This window comes from Astatotilapia calliptera, chromosome 6 (assembly GCF_900246225.1).
Source record: "Astatotilapia calliptera chromosome 6, fAstCal1.2, whole genome shotgun sequence".
Taxonomy (NCBI): domain Eukaryota; kingdom Metazoa; phylum Chordata; class Actinopteri; order Cichliformes; family Cichlidae; genus Astatotilapia; species Astatotilapia calliptera.
The window spans coordinates 5,405,428-5,420,045 of record NC_039307.1 but is presented as its reverse complement, the minus strand read 5'-3'; the positions used below and the strand labels follow the sequence as shown (position 1 = coordinate 5,420,045).

Genomic DNA, 14,618 nt, shown 5'->3' with positions numbered 1-14,618 from the left:
GTGGCAAGTCAAGGCGAGGCAGAAGCTGACCTGCAGGAGGTGATTAAAGGTGGAGAGAGCTGTTTGTCTGGCTGCTAAGGCTCTCTCTCTCTCATTTTTTGGTGTGTTTTCTTTTTCCGGCATGCCCTTTTTTTTTTATCTTTGCCTCTTTCACTATCTGGCGCAGACTCCCCTCTTCCCCTTGTTGTTGCCATCCTTATCTGTGCCTTTCTTTCTTTTACCACCACGTGCTGTTAAACCAGTTCATAAGGACAAATAAAGGTCATTTTTCTGTCCTGTTGAGGTGTTTCTGTCTCTGTCTATTTGTCTGTCTGCCTCTTTTTCTTTGGTCTCGAACCTCAACACATATCTATAGTATATTTACAGATATTTACAGTGTGAGGAAAGCAGAAAGCAAGTGTGAATGACAGCCTGTACACTGAAGAAGCATGTCAGACTGCTGATGAGGATGTCACAATAATAAACAGAGGAGAGGATTAAAGTGTTGTCAGTAAGAAACACGCATTTTAAAACCCGTGAAGAACAGAAATAATCACATAAGTGATGCAGTTTACACTTTCACACCAACTCCATCTTAGCCTTTAGGGCTCGGGGCTTATTTTTATTTATTTATCTATTTTTCAGGGAATAATTTGGCTCTACTATACATTTCTGTATAAAACTGCAATACACCTACTGCAAATTCTGACATAGGGTGATATATAGGTACTAATGTCTGACATGAACTAAACTATAACACCAAACATGAGTATCTAATACTGATAATAACACAACTACAGCAGGTACAGCAGGTTAAAGCTGAAATTGAACACCAAACTAAGAAGTATTTATGACAAATTATTGTTAATTTGTCTTCCAGGCAAATTTCAGCAGCATGGAGGTTGAATTTAAACTAATCAGGAAGTGCTCATATTTCTTTCTTCTTCATCAGCTCATTGTCAGTTATTATTTGGCTCACTTCATGAATATTGGTGTGTGTCTCATACATGACCCTGCCAAAATCAGCTAATTAATTTTTTGTACTACAACTATGGCAAATTAGACATTATAGAATTGCAATTTTTTTTACCATTATGTTATGATTTTTTTTACAGATCCTGAAAGTATTTATTTATTATATACCTGTTCTGCTGCCCATTATTGGCTAATCAGCTAATCTTATGGCATTTAGGAATGTAGACATAGTAAAGATCAGCGGCCCCCACCCCCCGGGCCATGGTCCGTGAGTCGCTTGGTACCGGGCTGCCAGAGGTGTGAAATTTATGGTTTTCAGGGTTTTTATCGCTTTTATCGTTATTTTTATCATTTTTATCATTAACTCTGTTTCCCTGCATCTTTTCCCGTTTGTTATGAATGAATTTATTTATTTTTGGTTTGGTTTGTTTGGTAGTGGTACTGGTTTTATTTTGTTGTGTTTATCCGCGACACCTTAAAGCCTGGCCTGAAAATATTGTCGGACATAAACCAGTCCGTGGCGCAAAAAAGGTTGGGGACCACTGGTCAAGATGACCTGCTCAAGTTCAAACTGAGCATCAGATTATGGGAGAAATGTGAATTAAGAAATTTTGGCCTAGTTGAGCTACTGGGATTTTTCCCACATGACTATTTCTAAGGTTTCCCTCTTTTGGAGAATCGTCCCATTAAGCAAAAATATCAAGTGAGCAGCAGTTCTCTGGACACAAGAGCCTTCTCGATGTCAAAGGTTCAAGGAGAATGGCCACACTGCTTTGAGCTGATAGGAAACCAATGGTAACTCAAATAACCACTCTTTACAACCAAGGTAGTAAGAGCATCTCTGAATGCACAACACATAAAACCTTTTCAGCTAAGAACATGAGACTGAGGCTACTATCCTCACACGCTCACCAAAATTAGAAAACAGAATATCAAAACTCCTGGTCCACTCTCACGAGTGTATTTAGTGGTGTTGCAATGGCGTCAGGGATATTTTCTTCGCTCATTTTGGGCCCCTTAGTAGCAACTGAGTATTGCTGAAACTCCACAACCTACCTGAATACTGTTGCCGACCATGTCCATCCCTTCACGATCACTGTGTACCCTTCATCTCAAACTGGTTAATTGAACATGACTATGAGTTCATAGTGCTCAAAGGACCTCCCCAGATATTTTGGGATGTTGTGGAGCAGGAGATTCCAAATACAAAAGGGGTTCCAGCCTGGTACTTGCATGGTTTACCTGTGAGTCGCCTGTTAAATCTCCTGTGAGTGTGGTTGTCAATTCAATTAAAAGACCTGAATAGCAGCGACAAAGTCTAGCAACATTTTCATACATACAGTATGAAACATGTCCTGACACAGAGACACACCTAAACACTAGCAGCAGTGCAGTTACTTCTTTTTGTGGTCTGGTCAGGAATTTATTATAAGCCCCTTAAAACCCTGTTCGTATGCATCACTTGCCTCCTCTCCTCTGCTTTCGTCCTTGCAGGCAAAGAAACAGAACAGACAATAGCACATGCATTGATCACCAAGGACGTATTTCTATCACTCTCCCTCCCTCGGCCTCTCCCTCGGTCTGTCTCTGTAATTTCTCTTTCATGGCTGTTTTTCCTGCGGTCTCCCGAGACCTTCTTAGTCGACGAGAGAAAACATAAACTGAACATTAAAACGCCCCGCAGCCCTTTAAACACTTGTCATTTGTCCTTTGTACAAATCATGGCGAGAGTTGCTATAGAGACTGCGCTTTTTATCTATCTTGTTGTGTTATTACTAATTCTTTTTTTTTTTATTAACTTTGCTGGTGAGAAAGAGAGAAAGAGGATGAGAAAAACAGACAGTGAGAGAGAAAACCAGTCGAATATGAGTATGGGGGAATGATCAAAAATGAGACGTTTAAAAATCCAGTTTGCCACAGGGTGAAAGATGAGAGATGAGTGAAGGACATGTACTGTGGATCTTTGTGGACAGATTGGCTAATAAAAAGCTTTTTTCCCCGTCAGATGGAAGACGTGATGTTTAGTTCACAGTTTAATGTATGTATTTTTCCGTAATGAGGCTCTGATTCTCACAGTGGTTTTACCATGTGTGTCTGCCTAAACTGCGTGTTTCTCCCATTGTTTTAGCGTACGTAGTGTGTATGACTGCCTGTAAGACTGCGTGTTCATTAGATTCCTGGTACCTGCACCCAGCCATGGGCATTTAATTCAGCGAGCAGGCAGGGGCATTATCACACACTACCATCACTAATCCCCATGGAATGAAACACCGACACTTTGATGTCTGCCAAAGAACACCGCTGTAGTATTTGGAGGCGAGACCCTGCATCACGTACAAACCGCAATTAACAATCTATAGCTGGACTAGAGCCAGGCAGAGTGGTGGAGGTGCAAAGAGGGCGGGAGAGAAGAAAGAAACAGCAGAAAGACACTGATGATAAAGAGCCAGAAGCAGGATGGTAAAGCATAAAAGGATGTATACTATGCATTTGTGTGAATATGTGTGTGTGTGTGTGTATACTGTCAATGTACATATACGGGGGTTGAAGTTGCTCGCAGACATATCATCAGTCTTTGCCAATGTGGAAGTGCTTCTTCAGTGATCAATGCAGGACACACACTGACACATACACACACACTGATTGATACACATGCATGCGCTGTAACAACAGTGTTTCTGTCTCAGTAACAACCTGCCTGGAGCTTAAAGAACACAGGACAGTAAAGGAAGTCCTGGACAACAGAAATAAAGGCAAGCGGCTGCTGGGTAGAACACAAAACCCTGGACTTTTTGTACTTGACGAGGACGCCGAATGAAAAATTCAGGCCCTCCAATGCCGACAGGCTCTGAGAACAGTCCTTCAAACACACGCGCACACATGCGTACACAAAACACAATTCCTCATGACACCTACACACATTCTGGTGAGAGGATGATATCGGTGCGTGCCAGTGTGAATGCCTGTGTGTTTGCGTGCATGTGTGTGTGTGAATGCGTCACACACTGGAGCACGCAGGCTATAATACATACACCTCATGTAAGAGGATAAAACACCAAAAAAAAAAACCCCAAAGACTTTCATCAAAGCAAGTGAGAGAGGATGTCAGAGATTTTTTCAAAAGATGAAAGAGAGGGATATTCTCTCATTTCGGCTCATCTCTCCCTCTCTCTCCCTCTCTCTCTCTTTCAAAATCCTTGAAGTATCATCCATGTTTCTATGACGAAGAGAGAGCGAGGAAGAGAGAGAAAGGGGGGTAAAAGTTATTTACGTCCCACGCTGTGTTATGTGGCCTGTCACTTCTCATTTTCTCCCAGGGCTGTCCAACTGGAAGACTTCAGTCAACTCTCTCCAAGCCTGTATTTGCTGAGGTAATTACAAAGTGACAGCTTCAAATCCTCTACCACACACACACACACACACACACACACACACACACACACACACACACACACACACACACACACACAAATATGGGTAAATATGGGAATATGGCTCTGTGGCCTCTCAGATTCTGTTGTTATTATTTGACTCACTTGGGTATAACACGAGATGAGCATCTCTTATTTCATTCCTTCAGCAGCTCTTGCATGAGTGACCCTTAAGTATTCCAAACTGCACTCAACACAATCCCTGGCCGATGATTAATATTCCTCAAAGTTTATAATAAATGAAGAAAATTGATGTATGTAGTCAGCAAAATGTAAAGCCTTTCTGTCGACTATCTGCATTCCCCATAAAACACGTGGGCTGCAACACGCACATGCATGAAAACACTTCCACCTCCTGTATCCACTTAGAGGTGATTGTAAGAACATCTTTGATCTTTTTTTTTCCTCCTTTCTTCTTCAAGGAGATGTATTGCCTGTACACATAATCCATGACAGACATAATGTGATTTGGTAGTATCTCTAAATGGCAGGGAAAACCAGCTGACAGAAATTAATAAGTTACTGCGGCTGTAAAGGAATCAGAGTAGGAGGGGTTGGGAGGAGATGGTGGAGGTGGTGGGATAACCTGGCAGCAAAACACACAGATCATCAAATTATCTTTTGAGGCATATTGTCATGGTGAAACTCATACACACACGGAGCTCAACCTGCCCTATCTGCAGCGGCACACAACGCCGGTCTGTCGTCTCCAGTTTGTATCATTACCACAAAACACGACCCTGATAGAAGTCATTGGCTTGATCCTGTGAAGACCTGAAGACCTATGAGGACTTCTGTGTCTTGTTTCTGTCATTACGACCCCGATCTCCAGAAGGAGTCATCAACTTAAGAGGGCACATGAGTGGACACTAAGCTGCTTACAGGTTCTCGTGAACTGCAGTTTGCATGTATGCATTGCTATTTTCACTCTGGCACTTTTTATTATCTTGTGTAAAATGTAGTTTTTGAGGACATTTCTAATGTTAGATTAGTTTATATGCTCAGTTCTATCACTGAGTAAAGTAAGAGTGTTTGACTTGTTTGACTGTTTTGCAAAGTTACAAAACTCATCACATGTTATACTCACACAAGTTCTCACCCAATCTGGGAATATTTGTTGCTGGACAGGAAGATACCATTCAACAAACACGTTGTTCAAAGCATACTGACTGCCAAAAATTCACAACTTTTAAAACCTAGATTAGTATATAACGCACCTACACATTCTGAGATTTCAGCAATCCAAAATCTGCAAACAAAAGTTGCAAGATGGATCTAATAAACATGTTTGAGACATCAACTTTAATGCGAGCCTGTAAGATGACAACGCTAGGCTGCGATGCACCTCAGCAGATACTCCAATATATACTTCATATGACATATGATAACAAGGATGTTTCTCTATAGACTTTCTTCTTTGCTGGAATTGCAGACCGTTTTTTGCATGTTTTCCGTCCATCAAGTAATTTTAGTTTTCCTCTTTTTTTTTATCGTCTCATTGTTTCATGCTCTACTTATTGTTGAGTCGAAGATTTAGGTTGGAGGAGTCATGTTATTATTTTTATTATTATCCTAAATTACTGATAGTTTCCCAATCTCTGGTTGCAAGTGGCCAACTTTAAACCTAAGAAGTGGTCTGCTGGATTGGTTAGTGTCGTCTCACAGCCAAAGGTTCTCTTTTTGAACCTCTTAGTTACCGGGGACATTTCTGTGTGCGGTCTGAATGTTCTCCCTGTGCTTTATTAGTGATTTTAATTTGACTGTAGATGTTGAAATAAGAGTAACTGGTTGTCTGTTCCTGTTTGAGACTTTTACATTCCCAAACTTCTCTGATTTGACTCGTGAGGGCTGTGTGATTTGGTTACATGTGATTGATAGTGCTGGCAACATTAGCAAACAGGCCACAACTGTCATCAGATGTTTACTCAAATTTCACTCTGTCCTGACTGATGCACTGAATGATATCACATCATCCTTTGCAAATGAGCTAAGCCAAGTTCAACACGAGAAAAGTCACAAATACAGAAATCACTTAATAACCAAAACTGTTCCAAATTAAGAAGAAGATCAAGAGGTCTCAAGAGAAAAGGGTTTTTCTGGGCCACCAAGGTTCCAGCTTCATCTATTTCATGAGGATGAGTAAATACATTTACTGCTCCATATTTGGTTTGACAGCCCATTAAATCTGGAAGGGCTTCACCTAAAAAAATCCTTACTGAATCTGAATCCAGACCAGAGAAGCACACCTAAACCTACCTGACAGATGGTCTGAGACTGGCTCATCACAAACTGTGCTAGTCACACTGTAAATTATACTCCCACTGAAGAAATCTTATTTCAGAATATGTGTCAAAAACATCTTTAGGGATAAACATAGAATAACTAAAAAGTCTGACTTGATGCAAACTCTAGCTGTGGATTAGACAGAAGATGCTGTTTAAGGCTATTGCAGACTATCTAGATCGTCAAACTCCCATTAGCCATGCCTCTGTGGTCCTACCCATTGTTCCTCTATTCTCTAAATCAACATTGCACCTCGATACGTGTGATGAACAGCTGCACATAGATGAGGAAAGCATTACGTCAGTGCAAGTTTGAACGCAGTGCAGTCTGATCTAAGTGCTGGTGGCGGCAGTTGAACTGTGTAAAGCACGTGTGCACATATTTGCATGCATGCATACTTACATACTTGTACAAGTATATCAGCCAATACGAGTGGTGCACAAAGCCCCCCCGTACAAGTCAGAGCAGCTCGATTACATTCTGATATGTACATTGACGTACAAATAAATACACTATCTTGATTCATCTTGCCATAAGAAATTTAAAAGGCAAAAACAAGAAGAAAACGACGCCGGACCGATGCTGAGAAGTCAATGTGAGCATCGGTGAAGGGAAAGGATTTTCAAGGTGGCTGTGTCGTTTATGTCCAGTGGGGACGGCTAGGACAGATGTGGCTTTATTTACTGCTGTTAGTTTGGATATAAGTGTGCATGCATGTGTGTGTGTAAAAGAAAGAGGGCATGAAGAAGACAGACAGAAAGAGAGAGTGCGAGGGAGGGAGGTATGTCAAGCTCGCCAAACTACTCAGCAAGACTGATTTATTTGGCAACTGTTGGATGGTGGTCTGACTACAAGAGGCCACCTACTCCAGTGTCTGACCTGTGACCTGCTTCAACTTCTGAAACGAACTCAGCTGTCCTTGCTAAATCTACAGCTGGACAGGAGGGATGAATTCTTGTTGGGGAGAACACACATACATAAATACACCCATAAAACACACACACGCACAAGAGTACGAGCATGTGTCCTACCACCCTTATTCTTCCCTGTATACAAAGAAAAGAGAAAAAAAGTCTTTTAAATCGTTGCAGTTTAGTTGCGCTCATCAGTGCGGACTGATTCAGATTGATTGTAGCGTGTTAACAATCTGTCTGCGTTAACTTTATTAGATAGCAACAATTTGTCGACCTTCTCCAGCCTGTCTGAGAATGACCGCCATCGCTCCGAGTCAGACCACGACGAAGACGGGTCGCCTCCCACTAGGCAAAAAGAGACAGACAGATAGAATATCCATTGTTGCCAGTAAAAGCCACACACAGTAAAAGGCGGAAGTAGTTTGTATCTGAAGAGTAAGGCTTGTGTAAAAGTGCTTTAAGACTTCTACTTCTGACCTTTGTAAACAATTTCCTGATGCATTTATAGTCTCAGTCACTCATTTTGGTTCATAGTAAATAAATTGTTCAGCCTTTTCAGTGTCAAAAGAAGGATAATGCGCATTGGCTAAAGTCATGGTGGCTATGTACAGATTTTATACTGTGTATGGCAAAATGCAGGTTGGTTACTTTAGAAATCCCTCAATCAGCTAACGTGATCCCTGATGCTACCTCATGTATTAACCCTGTAAAGCCTAAACTATGAAATAACAGTCAGAAAATTCTACTGGAGTGTTTATGAAACTTCTGACAATTAAAAAAAAACACAATTTGTTTATCTTAAACACACAAAGACATACAAGAGGGTTAAGATTAATGTTAAGGAAATCCTATTGACAAGTATGACACAGTTGGTGCTACAGGGTCAGTCTGGTCTCACAGTACAGCACAGTGTTGAACAACTGAGACGCCAGACAATACATACAACAGTACAATATAACAAAGCTAGCACTACCTGCAGTTCACTCTGCTGCAGGTACCATTAATAAAGGGTTTTTTTTTGATGCTATGCAGAAATTCTTTGTTTACTTTTCTTTGTTTGGTAAATTAGATTGTAATTTGCCTGCATTGACATTGTAACGTGTTTACGCACTGCCTGTTATTCACCATCTCTTATTCTCGCCTTTTGCTATACAGATGGTTCTGGGCTGTGACCTTGGACACGCACACACCCTAACACACACTCGTGTATCCATCTGCTTGCACTTAGATTGGCTTAACCCTCATTCTCTCTCTCCCTCGCTCTCTCATTCTCTGTAGTTCTCATCTTTTCCTCCCTTTGTCATCCCTATTGTTGTTTCCATTCCTTTGAAACTTAAAAATATCCCAGCCCGATTGTGTTCTGTACATTGGGTTACCATGGTGATTGCCATGCAGAACAAGCAAAAGGAGTTTGTGTTTGTGTATGCATGTGTTATGTGTGTTCGTGTGCCAGTAGCAGTGCTATCAGCCAAGCACAGAGTCCAAAGCTATTTTCTAAGGAAGCAAAAATAAAAGGAGAAACACCCACCATCCCCTCTCTTTGGTTTTCCTTACCCCCTTTTCCTTCTTCTCATCTCTCTCAGTCTCCATCTTATTTTCTGTCCCTTCTCCCTGCCCTTCATCCTTATCTTTCTCGCCTGGCCCGTTCCCCTTTCTCTTGCCGTTCCATCTTTAACCCCACGTCTCTCTGCACCAGCCTTCAGATGCCCGCCATTGCACTACCGCACCCCATGGCAACAACCAAGAGAGGGAGCGAGGAGGAGAAAGCAGAGACAGATTGACAGGAGACTGCTCAGAAGGTCTTTTGGGAGTTGTACTGTACATGGTGATAGGGACTTAATGGCAAACCTCATCTGGCTGACACATTGCAGCCCTCTGACGACAGCAGCATCACAACATCAAGGTTTCAGCTTACACCCAGCTAAAACCAGCGGCCTGTGAAACCAGCGCACACCACACCATAGTTTGCAACTGACTTTAATGAGGGAACCCACTCTGTGCTCGTCTCTGTCTCCTATTTTACGTTTTCATGGCGTCTCTCCTTGAAATATGAGCATCTAACTGTGACTTTATGCACATGTATATACATACTCGGTGAAGAGTGTGTCATCAAATTCAGTTGATATTATACTGCCATATGACATTCCATCGTGTTTTGTGTACATGTAATCACGCACATATGTTGTTCTCTCTGTGTGTTTGAGTATGTTTAGAGTTCATTCCCACTGATCAAGGGAGCAATAGGTTCCTTTAATCTAAGGGTGGTCCCCATGTGCATTCTCCACCCTGGGTTGATCAAGGGCAGAGCAGAGGGAGGAGCAGCAGAAAGAGCCTGGTGGGTCTGTTCGACTGACTGAGTCAGCGTGTTAAAAAGTGGATTTCAGCAACCTATTACACATAGCCAGGGATTACCAAAACCACAGCATGATATTGATTGATAAATTTCTTCCTAGTTTCAGTCTGTTAGGTGATAATGTACATCCCAAGGGAGTTATCAGATAACAAAGTGCTGAAACAGATTCAAGAAGAGAGGCAAAACAGAAGGCCTGATGCTTCTGCCCTATGGTGAAATAAGTAGAGAGACTTCTGGCTTGCGTATTAACAAATACTTTTAGTTTATTAAAGGCTGTGTTTTTGTCGTTTTAGTGATGTACTGTGTGAATTATAACTACGTGGCAAGAGTGAAAGATTCAACTCAGTTCAATTCAGTTTTATTCGTATAGCTACAAATCACAACAATGTGCTTTATACTGTAAGGTAAAGACCCTGGAGCCAAGACCGAAGCGAAAAAAGCAGCTCATTGATTAGCCACCTGTGGTTGGCTCCATAAGCGAGTCAACCCCCAGAGACTCTCATGTTAAAATGTCTGCCTCACTGGCATGAATACACATATTTACAATCTGACACAAAAGCCAGAAAATGACTATAAGCACGTTTTAGTTTGTATGACCAGTTTCTTCATTTTTATAACTATGCAGAGCTAAGTCTGTCAAGGTTCTCAGTCATCCAGGTCATCGCAGTCTAAGGAGCTCCACCTTTGACCTTAAAACTGAAGAAGCTTCTCGGATGAAAGGTGAAATGTCTTCAACTTACCGAAGTCCAGCTGCTTTTCTTTCCAAGCTCCTTAGACTATACAGAGCTAAATTTTTACAGGTTTAAATTGTAATAAGATGACTACCTATTTCAATCACAGGGAGGTGTGTGTGTACCTCTTTTTGCCCAGTTCCATGCTAGTGATTGCCAGCAAAATCTTGCCACCTCTTGCCAACTGATTGCGGAATACACATTTCCCCCCAGCGATCAGGATGGTCAACACTGTGAAAAGACGTATGCTGCAATAAACCACAAATATTCTTTAAATCTGACTGACTGGTGTGTCTTGTTGACTGGATACCATTCATCAGGTTCAATTCAATTTAGTTCAATCTTATACCAATAATACAGAGAAAATCCCAACAATCAAACAGTCAGACGACCTCCTAGGACCACCTGGCAACACTGAGAAGGAAAGACTCAGGAAGAAACCTGGCCCCTCCCTGAGCCTGGTTCTGTTGTTTAAAACTGCTAAAACTCTACAGCACTGTTAGATGATGTGATGCTAAGATAATTACTAGTATTCAAGAGAAATGAAAAGAACAGAATTACCCCAGCTTCATCTTTCACATTACCCAGTTAATCCAAAATTATTAATCATGGCATAAAAAAAAGCCAGAAAAGAAAAAGAAGGACACTGTGGTTAATATGTAAAAAGAGAGGGATAGTGTAGCTCTGTGTTATCAGTCCTAGCTTGGCAGTCACATTTAAGAAAGTGGATGGTGTCTGGATTCTGATAAGCTTCTTCCAGGAAGTCCCGTGTTTCCTTGCTTAGTAATTACCTCTCATGGAGACTGACCAGGGTGAGAAATAAATCTCATCGTGTGTGGACTGGATAATAGGAGATCTATAGGGATAATGGCTTAGCAGGTGGTAGACACACACACACACACACACACACACACACAGTTCACACACAGACTGAAACTGTTTCTCAGTGAAACTGGTAACAAGCAGAGAAATACAGAGTTGAGACAGGCGCTTACTACTCAGCTCAGTGATGCAGATTCCTGCAGCCAAATAAAGTCTCCACCTTGCATATGTGTACACATGAAATGCATCCTTATTTTCTAAAGCTTGTAGCCCTTTGCAGCCTGATCACTTCTGATAAGGCTGTTCCATATCAACCTCCACCTTCTCAAAGAAACTTGTTTTAATGAAAGTACTTTCCTGAGTTTGGCCGATTTACTGGATTTTCCTTTTGCTCTCATCTCACTCTCTCTCTCTCTTGAGCTGGAGCAGCAGTGGCAGCAGCCCATTTTAAGAAGTGCTGACGCCAGGGCACCCAGCATTTCTGTGTGCATTCAAGGAATGAGGAATGTATCTCCAAACAGCTTAGAGAGAGGCTAGGAAGAGGGGGTAGAAGGAGGGAGAAGGAGAGATAGCTAGAATGAGCAGAAGGAAGGTTAGGACAGAAAATTAAATGGAAAAAACGGGTGGTGGAGAGAAAGACAATTTTGTAAAGAAAGAAAAAGCACAGAAGTGAGGAAGCCCTGATGCATTGTACGGCACCTTCACTGTGAATGCTCCTCTGCCCTGACAGTAGACTGCTGAATCCCGTTTTTAAATGCTGACATTGAGCTTAATGTTGACAGCGATGTGCATATAAAGTTCAGAATGTTATGCAGAAAGAATTTGCAAACAAGCTGAAATCCATATGTGGCGGGTTATACATACGGTACAAAATATGTCAAATTTATTAGAAAGGGTATAACAAGTGACATATGGTGACAAAATGATGGGGGCCAGATCAACCCACAGACATTCCCAGACCTCGCTAATCCACAGCAGATGATGCCTGACACACACGTGTGCTCCATGAGGACAGTGGCTTTGATGAAAACCACCGCAGCCACACTACCATGAATATTACTTCCTGTGTGCTGATTTACTGTACGTGCATCTGTGGCATATTTGTACTGACCGATATCACGAGCTGGGGGAAAACCCTTCCTAAATTCGCCTTATTTTGACGCAATCTCAGAAAAATCAAACATCCCCTCGTCAGCCAACTGGCAGGAGCGCTGCCTTTGGTCAGTTAATGTGAAGAGTGACAGACTCTTCCGAAACAGCAACAGGTCAGGCCAAACCGCAGCTCTAGCTTTCTCACGGCTGCTCGATCACCCACTATAAACACCACATCCTCATCCATCCGTCTATCTGTTCGTTTATCCATACTTGCATCGGCACTTGTCGACCCTCAACAACCTCACAGATTCACATGTTAAAGTGTTGACCTCTTACACAGTCTTGTTGGGGTAAGCCTGACAGGCCAGAGGATGAAACGGGGGAGCTGTCATTGATTACAGGTGATTGGAAGCAAACGGTTCATGGAAAGGAGACTGTTGTGGAATACTATGAAATAAAAACACAGACACTTGTTCAGAAAAGAGGGAAAAAAACATTTAAGACAAAAAAAGAGCCAAATGCTTACACTAAAAAATGCAAACACAAATTTGTGATGAGTTTCATGTTGGTGGGGGAGTTTGGAGATTGAACAAATGGGAAAGGAGAGCACACTGAACATCACTTGGTGTCTCTCACTGTTGACTGAAGTCCACTGAGTCTGCTCAGAGAGCGAAGTCCTCCATTCCCCCGGTTCTCCGTTGTCATCCTTTGCCATGTTTGACTCTCCACTCTCCTCTTCAGGCACTCCTTGGCCGTTATGGGAACACTGGGCACTGCTAGCTAAGCCACCTTGTTGACATCCTTCCCATGGCTCGCCACCATCACCTCGCTTTGTACCCTGAAACGGACAGGAAGAACACATCACCCACGGAGGTAAGCATGGGAACATTTCATCATAGGAGAGCACAGGTGACAATGGTGGTCTGAGACAGGTAGATGTATTCTATTATTCACAGCCCAGCAAGGGCGTCAGATCTCCCCGGTGATCGCTACAGAGGCTGGTGTCAGAGGTGACATCAAACAGACAAGAGCTTGGTGACAGCCGCCGACTACGCCGCCGATCAGGTAATTCCCAGGTGCCCCCGCAAAGGTCTCCACTCTGGAGGCACCAGTGGGATCAGGAAAGGCCACCTAGAAACACAGGTCAAAGCTTTGATCCAATCAGAGGAAAAATCCAGAAGGGAGAGGCTTTTATGAATGCGGGCAAGAGGGAAATGGTCGGCTGTCATTTTGTATTTCGGGAGCGTAACATGCAGCCAAAAGGAATCCAGCACCAGCAGTTGCTCCATCATTATTTCATATCCAGCTCACTTTAGATGCTTCTAGACTAACACACAAGGTGGAAACAAAAAAGGGCCCATGATAATCGTTATTGTTAAACCGCATATTTTATGAGGTCCCTCCCGATTAGAAAGTCAATTGCTGGTTATGTATTCACGCAGGCTGTGAAAAGGCACTGAGAGAATGACCCTCAAGCTTGACCTTGCACGCTTTGAACTTTTTCTCCTCAGCCCCCCTCCTGTCTCTCTCTCTCTTTTTCTTTCTCCCTCTCCTTCTGCCTGCACTTGGTCCCAGGGAACGAATGCTTTGATTTGGCCCGTCCAGCTGCATAAGTAAACCACATTACATTTTAGGAATGTAAATAACAGAAAGTGCTTTTGTGAAAAATTCATTGGATGCTCCCAGCTGGACCACATAATTATTTAGAGAGCATATGTAAATACCTCTTACGATTATGGAGGAATGCATGCAATTTCCCTTTCAAGGCCCTAACTGGTCATTTGGTCTGGAGATAGGAGGTCACAAAGACAAAGAGGGAAACTATAGAAACACTGTGTGCCATAGCAATAAACCACGGTGATCTGATCAAGAGTTCCAAGTGCTCTTTAGACCCCCAAAGCGAGAGCCAGCGTCTATAGCTGGAGTGTCATACATATATATATATATATATATATATATATATATATATATATATATATATATATATATATATATATATATATATATATATATATATATATATATATATATATAT

At 42.1% G+C, this 14,618-nt stretch overlaps 1 protein-coding gene across 5 annotated transcripts in view; it reads right to left on the bottom strand.

Annotated features, from left to right (window-relative positions):
- LOC113023649 (axin-2-like) overlaps positions 1–14,618 on the bottom strand; it is an 87,381-nt gene that overhangs the window by 59,186 nt on the left and 13,577 nt on the right. For all 5 annotated transcript variants that reach the window (XM_026169866.1, XM_026169864.1, XM_026169867.1 and 2 more), the window contains exon 2: positions 13,220–13,421. The gene's annotated coding sequence lies outside the window, so the exon portion shown is untranslated. The remainder of the gene's footprint in view (positions 1–13,219; positions 13,422–14,618) is intronic.